The sequence below is a fragment of the Symphalangus syndactylus genome, chromosome 16 (assembly GCF_028878055.3).
Source record: "Symphalangus syndactylus isolate Jambi chromosome 16, NHGRI_mSymSyn1-v2.1_pri, whole genome shotgun sequence".
NCBI classification, from domain to species: Eukaryota; Metazoa; Chordata; class Mammalia; order Primates; family Hylobatidae; genus Symphalangus; species Symphalangus syndactylus.
This window is the reverse complement of record NC_072438.2, coordinates 64,399,895-64,410,516: the sequence shown is the minus strand read 5'-3', so window position 1 is coordinate 64,410,516 and position 10,622 is coordinate 64,399,895. Positions and strand designations below refer to the sequence as shown.

Sequence of the window (10,622 nt, the reverse complement as noted above, 5' to 3'; positions counted from 1 at the left end):
GTAAAGAATATGAGGTTGGTAAGGACCATATCAGTTTTAAAGGTGAACCATGAACCCCCATCACCAGAGCCAAATGAGAGCCCTTTAGTTCAAGCCATATCCAAATGGGATGTACAAAAAACTGCTTGTCTTCAATATTTGGCCCACATTTTTCCAATGGCAGCATTTTTCTCATCAGACTGGTGTCAAGTGCCAACTTGTAAATAAAATATAAGCTTAGTTTTGAGCTGATTATGGGCAATATCATAACCTCATTTATTCAGACAAGCTACCCAAATTACAGACAGTTCTTTAACTGGCCACTTTTAAGAAAATACTTGCCAAATAATGGGCTGGTTAAATAGCAAATGTCAAAAACAGATTTCTAATGTGACTAACAGGCATTCACTGAAGCTGAAGCAAGTGTTTGAACCCAATGGAATGTTAATCTAATATGAATATGCTTATGCTAGCAAACACTAGAGCTAGATGAAAAGCATGACATAGTTTTAAAAACAGTAACCTCATATAAATATGCTTATGCTAGAAAATTTTAAAATTTAGATGGATTATATTTTTTAAATGGCAAGCTAGGCGTATTTTTACATATATATGCAAAACATCGTGTAATTTAAATGTATTTTAAATCTCAATCTATTTCAGGGTTACAGTGTTTTGATTAGTAACTATCAAACCCAGCCCAGAGAAATTTAAAAGAATTGATTTAGCTGGATATGGTGGCTCACATCTCTAATCCCAGTACTTTGGAAGGCCAAGGCAAGGCAGGAGGATCAGTTGGGCCCAAAAGTTCAAGGCCAGCCTAGGCAACATAGTGAGATCCTGTTTCTCCAAAAAAAAAATGTTCTGAAAAATAGCCAGGCATATTGGGGTGTACCTGTAGTCCCAGCGACTCAGGAAACAGAGGTGGGAGAATCACTTGAGCCCAGGAGGTGAAGGCTGCAGTGTTGCTCATCACTGCACTCCAGCATGGGCAACAGAGTGAGACTCTGTCGCAAAAATAAAATAAAATAAAATAAAGAATTGGTTTAACTTTCCAGATTTACAGATATTTCTGATAGGTGTTTGGATTGAACATGGTTAAAGAAGAAATGGTTAAAGAAGACGAGGGATACAGACACAGCAATCCAGCAGTTAAAGTAAAAAGTCTGGAGGTAGACAGGTAAGAACTAGAATTCTAGCTCCTATACTTGCTAGCTGTAATATTTTAGACATGTTATTTCACCTTTCTAAACCTCTATTTTCTTTACCTGCAAAATAGAAGTGAAAACACCTGACTCACTGGGTTGTTTTAAGGATTAAATTAGATATCATTTGTAAACTCGTAACCCAGAATCTGACCCACAGCAAGTGCCAGTAAATGGGAACTTCCATCACTTTGCATACATACTTCCCATGAACTCTCTTACTGGAAGATACTCCCGGATGCCTGCTATATTCTGTGAACTCTAACCCTAGAAAAATAAAATATTTTCTTTTATCGTAGTTTCATTGTCTTTTTCAAGGTTAAGTTTCATTCATATTTTGCCATCATACGAAAATATTCCCAACTTATGAATGTTTTTTCTACACAGTTCTTGTCCTCCTCCCACTCAATAGTATTGTAGTTCTTTACGAGATAAGGTACTTGATTCCATTCATTTCTTAAATTTTCTTTTTTCAAGAAACCTCATACATAATATTTACCTGGCAGGAGAGATCCCATAATCACAAAGGTGGTTTTCTCAGAGTGAGGCTTAACCATTGCCTCCAAGGTGCTGATTCCTGATATTCCCCCAAATGTGAGACGCTCGACTGCATAATTTATGGTAGTGGGGGGCCTGAGTTTGCACTCTCCCCTAATGTTTTTGATATAAAAAAAGAAACTTCATGTCCTCAACTCTTTGGGGATTCCTCAAATATCTATTTACTAATTGCATGCTATTATTTTTATTCAAAACCTTTCAGACAAGGACTGATTGAGGGAGTTAACTTTTTCTAGGATAATGTTAGATTATCTTGACCTTGAATTCCACTTCAGCTAACTTTTTTTTCTTTACTAGAGAGCCTTATCATTAATCCCATATCCCATTAAGAACTGCTTTGATCCCCGGTCAGCCTGCCTAATCTAATGTTTTGGAAAAGATATTCGGCTCTCTGTTCTGGAAGACTTATTTTCCTACATTTGGTCAGAAAAAAAAAAAAAAATGTCAAAGGTTTGAGAGACGATAAAAGTGCTGAATGAAGCTCTAGGTCCACATTGTGGTTCTGACAGTCTGGTTATTTTTTGGGTGTCTGCATTTGGTTTGCACGACTCCTCCCTCCATTTCACTCTTGGTTCACTGTCTTTGAAAAAGTAATCAGAATCCCACCTTGTGCCATGAGCAAGATTTGCTGTGTTGGATTTTGACCTTTGGGAAAGAGTTTTGTTATCTAGTCTTGGACATGGAGTTGTCAACTTTTAAAAAATCATCTTAAATGGGAGTGAGCATTTCTGACCCTTAGGGGGGAAAAACAACTTTAGATATCTTGGTAAATGGGACCAAGCATAAGGTTGAGATGAAGGAGAAATGCTTCCCTGGACACAGTGCAAACTGTTTCTACCAGCAATCGCTGGTGGTGGCTCCAGCTGAACAGGATGGGGCAGGCACCCTTGTGCCACTACCACAGGCCTTCTTTCTGATACATGCAGCTCTTTCTGCAGCAACTAATCCTCTTCATCTGGACTCTTCAGCCTGATTCACGGCCCTCTTTTCTGCCTCGTTTTTAAAAAGTGTTGGCAATGATACAGCAGAGACTTAGAGTCACTGAAATCTCATTGGGGTTCTAAATAGAAAGTGGCAGAAAATTGTGAGGCCTTGAACAAATCATTTCCTTTTCTTGACATCAGTTTTTTTTAACCTATAATGACTGGCTGGAAAAAAAAAAAAAAAAAAAAAAGCATGAACTCTGAGAGCCTTCCAGCTCTGGCATTCTTTCCTTTTTAAATATTTTTTTTCTGAAGACCTCAAGCACATTGTATTTGTAATTGTTATTTTTAAGCTATATACACGCGGCACACAAATATATACAGTTTAAATCTCTCTGTTAGTGAACTGTGCAACCAGTGCCAAATGTAAGATAGCCTTCACATTGGACGGGATATGCCTTTACTACTCCAGACCCTCAGTTAACAGCAGGTGATGAACATTGCAGTTGCAACCCAAGAGCGTAAAGGCCACTCCAACCTCCAACAACAATCTAAAATGGCAGACTGCTGGGCATTTAGCAGCATCTGCTTTATAAATTACCACGTTTATGTGGTGTTCTCAGAAGGATTACCACTGTCATTTACTCCTCAGTGTTCGGTGCTAAACATCAAAAGAACCCAAGCACCAAAATGTCAAGTCCAGGGAGGAAATGTTTCAAGAGAATTTATTTTTGTACCAATTTAACTTTTCTCTGAATTTCAAGAACATGGGTGTGGACCCGACATCGGACCATTCTGTCAAATGGGATTCATCCAGTTCTAATTACTACGCCCTTCTACAGGCCCAAGGACGCCACTCTATGCTTGGCACATGGAAGTTACTGGCTGGACAGATTGTACTAAACAAAAAAATCTCCCTAATTACAAATGATTAGAAAGAAAAATAAAACCTGCACTACAACTCTGAAATTTGTATTACTTTATCTTGAGGTGTAAAGGATTTGAGAGAAGGAAGAGGAGCTGAGATTTTGTTTATGACATTTTTAGGGTGTATTTCTTTCAAAGAATTTAGAATGCCAGGAGCTTTGTCTGGAGTAGTTACTTGTGCACGGTTTTTTGTTTTTGTTTTTGTTTTGCAATCTCCTCTTCTCATTTTTTTCAATGAAAAACAGCTGAAGAATAGTTTTATTAGTTCTGGACATATGAGTGGTAGTTTCTGGAGCAGCTGTTTTCACAACCTATTCCAAGCAAGATGTCTTTTTTAAAGACTCTTGCTTCTTTTCCGCTTACTAATTACAATATTAGTCTTTCTCTTTGTTAGTTCTCTGTTTTCTTTTAGTCTCATTATTTGATCATTTTAATCTTATGATAGGGAAAAGAAAAAACTAAACATTTGCAAATTTATACCTGTGAAGCCTACTATGTGCAGAGAGGTAGGCCAGTCAGTCTCCACATGCAAAGAATGAAGAGCCAGACATCGCACAATGAGTGACAAAGGCATTAGATTCAACAGAAATTCAGGAAAAAGAAGAAACTTTATAATGTCTGACCTATTAAGCAGATAACATTGAAGTTGAGGGGACAGGTTCATCCAGGGATCAAACTTGCCCTGAGAAGCCTAACTAGGAACAAAGACTTTGAAATAGTAGAAACTTTGAGGGCTGTACTTATCTCCCACAATAGTAGGGATTAGCCGAAACTTTTGATCTCTTCCAATTCTGCTTCATTCATCAAAATGAATGTATATTTTCTCACAATACGTTTTCTCTTTCAAAGAGCAAGGGCTTTTGAATGTCAAATTTTCTGCAATCTGGCTCACAAACACTTATGAGGATAGGAATAAGAAGGTAATGTTAACCTGAAGAGTCTTGCCATGGAACTAAAAGTGCACAATACACTTAAGACACTCATTATACTATATGAGTATATATACATTATACTTTAAAGCACATGATACTCATGTGTTTTAAAGTAGATACTGGGAGGAAGACAGACGATTTTTAAATTTTCTCAAATCCATGAGAGTCCTTAGGTATGGCATGCTGAAGATAGCTCCCTGAGGATTGGAGTAAAACAAAATGGAATGTGGTCAGAACATGTAACTTGGGATTGAGGGGCTGCCCATAGGAAAATAGTTGTAGGCCAAAAAGCAGGAGATGGAAAGCTGAGCATGACACCTGAGGCAGCCTACTGAGTTGCAAAGGAACCATCATTTGCAACTGAGCACTCAGTCACGGTTGGCTGTTTTTAAAGCATCATTACACTTAGAGAAGTGCTTATCACATTTGCTTGGCTTATCACCCATTTTGCACTCTGGGTAATTGAGTTGCAAACAAAGACATCTTTATTTCTCAAAGGATATAAAATACAAGCTTTTGTATCACAAAGTATAAAGCAAAGTAAAAAGGATAGATTCCCTAAAGCAGTGATTTTCCAAGGGTGGTTCCAGGGTTGGCAGCAGCTGCTGGGAACTTGTCAGAAATGCAAATTCTAGCAGAATCATAATCAGAAACTCAGGGAGTGTGACTCAGTGATATCTGTTATAACAAAACTTTCAGATAAAGTTTGAGAAACACTGTTTAATGAATAGGTGGAAAACAACATACTTTTAAGTTCAGCTTCTTAAGAGACCAAAGACTTTATTTATTTTTAAATTTTTTATTTCCATAGGTTTTTGGGGAACGGGTGGTATTTGGTTCCATGAGTAAGTGGTGATTTGTGAGAACTTGGTGCACCTATCACCCAAGAAGTATACATTGAACCCAATTTGTAGTCTTTTATCCCTCACCCCCTTCCCACTCTTTCCCACTGAGTCCCCAAAGTCTATTGTGCCATTCTTATGCCTTTGCATCCTCATAGCTTAGCTCCCACTTATGAGTGAGAATATACTATGTTTCATTTTCATTCCTGAGTTATTTCACTTAGGATAATAGTCTCCAATCCCATGCAGGTTGCTGTGAATACAATTCATTCCTTTTTATAGCTGAGTAATATTTCATCACATATATATAACACATATATATATTTTTTATATATAACACATATATATATTTTTTATATATAACACATATATATTTTATATATATAACACATATATATATTTTATATATATAACACATATATATATTTTATATGTATAACACATATATATATTTTATATATATATAACACATATATATATTTTATATATATATAACACATATATATGTTATATATATATAACACATATATATATTTTATATATATAACACATATATATATTTTGTATATATAACACATATATATATTATGTATATATAACATATATATTATGTATATATAACACATATATATATTTTATATATATAACACATATATATTATGTATATATAACACATATATTTTATATATATAACACATGCATATATTTTATGTATATATATAACACATATATATATTTATATATATATATATATCCTATTAGGTATATGCACTTTATTTTGTAGGAATTAAAAGGGTAATTGTATAATTTAGGGGGACAGCAGACACTTATTGGTAGCCTATGTAATATATATATATGATATATATATTACATATATATATTACATATATATATTACATATATATATTACATATATACACCAAAGTTTCTTTATCCACTCATTGATTGATGGGCATTCAGGTCAGTTCCACATTTTTGCAATTGTGAATTACAACCACTATGGAAAACATTGTGGCAACATCTTAAAGAACTAAAAGTAGAACTAACATTTGATCCAGCAATCCCACTACTGGGTATCTACCCAGAGAAAAATATGTCATTATACAAAAAAGATACTTGCACACGCATGTTTATAGAGACCAAGACTTTAAATCAATTTGTAAAGAATGTGCTGTGTGTTTACTCTGTTTGCCTGAGGGAGAAGTTTGAGCACTGCACAGCAATTAAACAATGAGTCGAGGCAGTCCGTCATCAGGAAACCATGTCAAATGTCTGAGGAGGGCTATCAGGAGGTAGGGAAGAGATAAGGGCAGTATAAGCTGAAGGCATCAAGAAAGAGTAAAGACAAGATGCAATGGGGTCCTTATAGGAAACTTGCCTAACACACCAGCATTTCTCACTCGTAAGGGTATGCTTACTCTGTTTCTGGGAAGTAGGAGAAGAAGACTCTGCTTCCCATTGCTTTCATAAGGGGTAAACAATGGCCTCCTTTAGGCACAAATTGATGACCCCCTTCAGCCTCCACTTTCTGTGCTGAATGTACAAGAGTTTACAGCCAGCCAAGAAGTAAGAGGTGGACATGCTCCTTGATGAGTGGTTTCAGGCAACAGCCTGTAGCACCAAGTCTTCTGAAAAACCTCCCAGGTCTGAAAAAGACTATGAGAAGAGTGGAAAAAAAAAAAAATGTGTTGGGGCTGCTTCTAGCCAGATCCTATTCAGAGTTCCACAGCTGAGCTTCCCTTTGGACTGTGTTTAGAGTTCCTAAACAAAATAGATGGGAGATGTGTCCCACTGAGGAGCAAAACAGACAAAGCCATTACCCCTCTAAGTCAGCACAGCCCTGAGCCAGGAACAAAAATTGGCCCATTGTGTGGGAACGTGGGTCTGCCAGGCCTGTCTAGAATCCGCTCCCAGGCAGTGGCAGTAAGGAACATGCTGGGAAATGTTACGCTACCCCTCCCCAACCAGGCTTTTGACTCAAAGGTTAAGGAACCACCCTCATTTCCTTGAATTAGCCACTATGAATTGTTAAATGTGAGTCTAACCAAATCTTTTTCAGGATACTTATATTTTTACTTATTTTACTTATAATTTACTTATTCACTTATTTTACTTATATTTTTACAGATTTGGTATTCTATAGGCACTACTTCCTGGATTGCAATGGGATTTTAGACTGACAACCCTATACCACAAATACACATCAGTTCTTGATAGCAGACAAAGGGAACCATGCCTTACTTTAATCTTTCCTAAGTATGGATTGTTGGCCATCTATAAAATAATCCCCCAGATTCTTGTTAAAAAATACTGGTTCACAGGTCACATATCAGACCAGTAAAATCAGAAATGTGTTAGGGTGGACACTGGGATTCTGCATTTTTAACAAAACTGCCAAGTAATGTGTATTTTCATTAATATTTAAAACATGGTCAGTTGGCTTAACAGTCAAAATCAACTTTGCAAAAAAGTCCAATCATACCCACATGCATTAATTATTGTTATGTACTTTGTCTTGGCAATGATACAACAAGACAGAGAGAGCGAGAGAGAGACAGATAAATGGACAAATGCAGAAAAGGATAGAAAAACTGAAATGAGGCAGAAAAGAAAGTGAAAAGGAGCTACACTACTATCCTTTACAACCCATTACACAAACTGGGAAGCTTAAAACAACAGAAATGTGTTCTCTCGCAGTTCTGGAGGCAGAAGCCCACCATCAAGGTGTCAGCAAAGCCACGCTTCTTCCAAAAGCTCTAGGGCAGAATCCTCCCCTTGCCTCTTCAAGTTTCTGGTTGATCTTGACAATCCTTGATTTGTGGCCTCATCACCCTCATCCCTGCCTCTGCAGTCCCATTGTCTCCTCCTCTTCCCTGTGTGTCTCCTATGCACCTGTACCCTAAAAGATACATATGATTGAATAACCCAGGATAAGCTCCCTCTCCCAGGATCCTTAATTTAATGACATCTGCAAAGACCATTTTACCAAATAAGGTCACATTCACAGGTTCCAGGAATTAAGACATAAAACACAGACACAGCTTTCTGTGGCTACCATTAAGCCCACTATAGAATCAAAGAGGGGGAGGAAGTGAGAAACATGTAAGAGAAGAAAACAGCAGTTTCTTTGCCTTGGGCACATTTAGTCCTATTAGCCAGGAAGGCTGAAGTGTCTTGGATTGAAGGTGAGACCTCGTGTCAAAAGAGATTGAAATTTAAATAAATAGAAAAGATATCTCTATGCCCTGTGTTCTTTTAGGCATGCTTCTGTGTTCTACACAACACTGAGGAAGTCTGCCTCTTGTTGATGTCAATAATAATTTAGCCAAAGGAAAATTACAAGCTGAAAAGGGTAAGTACAGCTAACCAGATGCAATGCTATTAGCCTGAGTAAGAAGAGTTCTGGAAATGTGACGTTAACAAAACATCTGTTAGTGTATCAATCATCTCCTTCATCTTTGGAGACACGTGGGGGAGGGGGCACCTAAAATGAGAACTTCAATCTCTTATACATGCCAAATCCTCTAGGCTTGGAAAACTTACTTCACACTAAAGCACGCTAAAGTCATGTGTGCCAAGCAATAAAATCTCATTGTGCAAATCATATGTTCTGTTTGCAATAAGAGACAGTAACACTTGGCTTAAATTATTTGTGGGTAGGGTAAATTGCTTCGGAAGTATAGGAAAGCACAATCAATTCATGTGTAAGACATAAAGAACTTTAGAAAGTGCAACTTAAATAATCTAATTCCAATCTTGCTAATGCACAGGAAGTCACTTTAGCACACAATGGAAGGTCATCACTGTCAACACATTGTCACATGCAACTCACTCATACTGAAGTGTGCATAGTCTAAGATATAATTCTTCAGAATTCTGCCCCTTCACATTTTAAAAACTCACATGACGGGATTTCCTATGTATGTGATATTAGATCACAATTTGGACTTCACTAATGCATGTAAAGGGAGAGAGAATCCTGTGCCCAAGGGATCATGTTGAGATTGTGAAATATCTCCCAGAACTTTCTGGAAACTTAGAGATCCTGGGCCCTTACGTGGAATTCTCCATGCCTGAATATTCGACACTGGCAAATCCTGCTCATGGCTCACTTCTTCCTCTGTCAAGAGGGCAAGGAGAGGGAACTGAAGCTAGCAAAGCCAATCTTGAGGTGTTAGTCTCACACTAACCAGTATTATTGGGAAGAACTTTTTCATTTTTTAAATGTAACGTGCCCACCTAAGGACAGGGTCTTCCTGCTAATGATATGAGTAACAACTCTTTGAAAACAGGTGATATCTCATTCTTTTCAAGTTATTTCATTTCACTTCCCAGCTTTAAGGAGTACATAGCAACCCCTATTTTACAGAGAACGAAACTGAAACTTACAGAAGTGAAGCCCCTTGCCTAAGTGCACAGTTAGGAGGGGAGAGCGAGGTTTCACTTCCAATCTATCTGACACCAGGCCCAGGCCCCTTGCCTGTACAGCCTCTCCTCTTTGACCCCCACTGAAGTGATTTCTTCCTGGGCCCAAGTATCACTTTGAATGTTCCTCATTTTCTGGTGCTGCTGGCAGAGGTGTGGTATGATCTGCTCATCTGCCTTGACTAATTTTTTCTTTTCAGCTTCTTTGATGTAGTTTCAAATTTCAAATCTGTGAAACCTACAGAAGGTAGTATGAAATCATGAGCATCTTTGCTTCCTTCCTCTTTTAGGTTTATAGAACAGATCTCTAAATTTTCATCAGCTTTTTTTCTACAAATTCTCTCTCTTCCGAGAAGTAGCATCAATCCTGGGGAAACTGATCGTTGTACCTTTGAAGTGAGTCATCTAAGCCACAGCAACTTTGTCTGGACGTTCCATTTCCTTGCAGCATCACACTGCTTTTTGAAAAAACATAAATATAGGTTTGGCCTTGGGGACTTCCATCTCTCAGCCTTCTACTCATTTCTCAACACCCAGCACCTTGAGGCTCAGGTTATTATAGAGAAATTATCCCCTGCCAAGGTGCTTTATGAGCTCAATTTTTTTCCAAGCTTCACCTACACGTTGCTGCATTCTGTAGCTAGCTTCCTGACAAAAATTATTCCTCTGCTAATACTGCCATAATTTATTGTCCCTCCCCAACGTATGTTTTACAAAATCACCTCTAAATGTGGAATTTTAAATACAGGGGCAAGCTAACAAAACAGAAAATTTTGACAAAATTGTCCTAAAATCATGAAATTTTAGAGCTCAGAACTTTAGAAACCATCC

General features: G+C 37.5%; 1 non-coding gene across 1 annotated transcript; it reads left to right on the top strand.

Moving 5' to 3' along the window:
* The first annotated feature begins 1,675 nt into the window (after positions 1-1,675).
* LOC129465100 (U1 spliceosomal RNA) lies at positions 1,676-1,838 on the top strand. The gene has a single exon (XR_008651877.1). It is a non-coding gene; the product is annotated as a U1 spliceosomal RNA (small nuclear RNA).
* The last annotated feature ends 8,784 nt before the right edge of the window (positions 1,839-10,622 follow it).